Below are 3,310 nucleotides of genomic sequence, written 5' to 3' on the forward strand. Positions count from 1 at the left end.
CAGACTGTTCAGCTAACTAGTGTAGGCATAGCCTGGTTCTTGGTTCACAGACCTAATAAAGGGTTAGGTGTACCTGACAGGAGTGGATGGCTATGGGGAAAAACTCTTGGGTTGCCCAGAGATGTTGGCACTTTTGGTATAAGTGAATTCCTCCTCGAGGCGGGAAGGGACAAAGGATTTCTCTCTTGGCCTCAATTCAGGTGCCTGGGCTCAAAGGGCCATATTCCCGCAGTGTAGATGTGACTGTCAACAGGCTGAGCCCTTGGTCTGGAGACTCGTTTGGGAGCTAATGGACAATAGTATTTGGGGCCAAACCTGGCTACTATCTCTCTCTTATCGGTAATTTAGATGGAACAAAATGCATTTCACAAGACGGACAAATACCCAGACATTAAACACCAGCGAGGAAGCTTCGAAAAGAGAGGAGTGTTGGGAGTATGCACACGTATTATACCTCTCTTTCCAGTCAAGATCAAGACTGAATTAAATAGGTTCAGCTGCTTTTTCTCCCTGTCTTTTGGGCATCCCCTCATTCTTGGGTTTTTTGAAACCAGGAAGTCTGGATGCCTCCCAGAGCTACCCCTTGAAGACCTGAGCCCTTGGAGAAAAGAAAGTTTTGAAGTTTTAAGAGTTCCCTGAAAGGGTATTGCTCCTCTGGTCATAAGCCAAGAGCCCCCTTGAAGAAGGAAAAGGTTTCTGAAGTGCTTAAGCTCCTTAGGGGAATTTCCTGAGCTTTGGATTGCCAGTTATTGCTAAGACACCAGACAAACAAACACTTCTGCAGCTTTCCCAGTTGTGTGGGGGCTCACCTTGGCTCAGAAAGAAAACTGGGACTGAGAAAGAGGGGTCAAGTCTCCAGGGCAATCACCTCCACCCCCTTCAGGGTAACAGCCCTTGAGGGGTAGTAATTAAGGTAAAATGAGAGGCAAAGTTTGACTTTTGGTGGTTGTTTAATCATATTCAAGCCTGTCTGACTCATTATGACCCTATTGATACTGGAGTGGTTTGCTATTTCCTTCTCCAGTCCTTTTGATAGAGTGAGGCAAACGATAAAATGATTTGCCCAGGGTCACATAGCTAGTAAAGAGTCTGAATCTGAATTTGAACTCAGGTCTTTCTGACTCTAGGCCTGATGCTCTGCCCACTACAGCACCACCTAGCTGCCCATTAGTTAATCTAGTAATAACAATAAATTGGGCCTATGGCCCCTCTAGATGACCAAAGAGTTTGAATAAAAGCTGACAATCAAAATGACTCTGAGCAAGTCCCTTAATCCTGCTTGCCCTTCTGTCTTGGAGTTGTTACTAAGGCAGAAAATAAGGGTTTCAAAAAGAAAAAAGATGACAGAGCGAAGTCTTGATCCACATTGACATGTCTTCTGATTGGCTAAGGATGATGTAGTCAGAACTGAGGTCACATATTTGGACCTGTCCTGAAACCCCAAGAGAAAGGCTCTCAGGTGACGGCAGTTGCTAGAACAGAGTTTAAATTGGTGCAATTTGACCTTGTAGGCTGATTAAGTTTCTCTGGAAAGTGGGTGGGTGCTATGAAAGCAGGTGTCAGCGAGGACTAGCACATCTGGGGTTGTGCTAGCCTTTGGGGCTGCTCAGCTACCTTTTACTCAACTCTCACCTGTGGTTCCAAGAAGCTGTAACACTGGGTAAAACCATCTCAGCAGACCGACTCAGTCGGGTTGAGGGTACTGGACAGGACGTAGGGGAGGTATCTACCCCAAGCAGGTGAAGGCTTCCCCTTGGTAGAATGGGTGGGTGAGAACAATTCCTTCCGGTGGCCTGTGTCACTCTGACTTTTGTCCTGCCACTGGACTTCCGTGACCCTGGAAGAGGGAAGCAAGGCCTACAACATGGTGCCTCCATCCCAATTCTCAAGCAAGTCAAAGCATCGCCTGTGACGTCACTGAGCCTCTGAAAAGGACAGAGCAATAGCAGGTGAGTTTCTCCTTTGGCTTTTTGGATTGTGGGTGAAGTTTAGAAGTGGAAGTAACCACAGAAGGGAATATTACATCCAGCTTGATCAAGTCTTACAAAACATAATGAAAATCAAATTTGAATTTGATATGGGGAGGATTTGTATGCAGAGGGAAATGAGCAAAACCAGTAGCAGCTGGACTGAATGAACAATAGTGCATAGTTGGACAAGTTTCAAAGATTGAAGAACTGGGATGGACAAAATGATCAAGTGTATTCCAGGGGCCCATTGATGAGGCTTTCTAACCCATTCCTGCCTGGGAGGTAATTGGCTCGGCAGTGCAGAATGAGGCGCAGTTTTTGGACATGGCTAATGTGGGAATTTGCTTTCCTTGACTATGATTGTTAAAAGGGTTCTTTTATGTCTCTTACCCCCTTTTCCAGCCACACCCCCTGTTGGGAGTGGGAAGGAAAGAAAGTTGATTAAAAAAGGAAATTGTCTGTTTGCAGCTCTAGGGAGTGACTCTTAGTCTTAAATTTGAGTCATGTCTTTATATATCTTGGAAATGGGACTTTTATTAGAGAAAACTGCTGCAGAGAATTCCCCCCCCCCCCCAGGTAACTGCTTGTCTCCTAATTCTAACTGCATCGGTGTTGGCTTTAGTTTGACATAATCAGAATTGCTCCTTTTATCTCCAGATGGAGTCTCTTCTTTTTTTGGTCAGCAGTTTTTCCCCTATCCAGAGGGAATTTGTGATGTGAGATCTTTTATATTCATGTCATAGATACTTCAGTGACTGACCTTGTTCTCTGGTGGACTCCAAAGTCTACCACACTGATTTCCAGTTGTAGCAGTTTTTGTTCTATATTGGGCCCCTTCATCTGAAGTTCACTTGGGTGTATTAGCCAGATGCCCTTGGTTTGGGTATGCTCCTTACCTCAGGGACTTTCTTACCCTGATCTGTGCCAAATTGCTACCCATCCTTAAAAGCCTCAAAATGTAAGCTCTTCCCATTAATTTCCATGTACAGTGTATATAAAAGCTATTGCATAATTGCTGGATGGGATTGAAAAAGGGTATCACGGTTTAGTAAACTTATTCCTGGATGCATAACTTCCACTGGGAACTATGTATTTTTAGGAATTGTTTTTTTTTTCAGTCAATTGACAAACATCTATTAGACATCTTCTATGAGGTATTTAATATGTGACACTTTGCCAAGAGCTAAGGATGCAGAGACATGTTTTCTAGATATCCTAACAATTTCTCCACCATTGACTGCTGTTATACATAATATTGATCTTATTGAAATATTGATATTGACGGCCAGTTGATATTGATAGGCTAACGCTGTCAGGGAGCTCTAGTAGAAGCCGATTGA

This window comes from Gracilinanus agilis, chromosome X, assembly GCF_016433145.1.
Source record: "Gracilinanus agilis isolate LMUSP501 chromosome X, AgileGrace, whole genome shotgun sequence".
Classification (NCBI taxonomy): Eukaryota; Metazoa; Chordata; class Mammalia; order Didelphimorphia; family Didelphidae; genus Gracilinanus; species Gracilinanus agilis.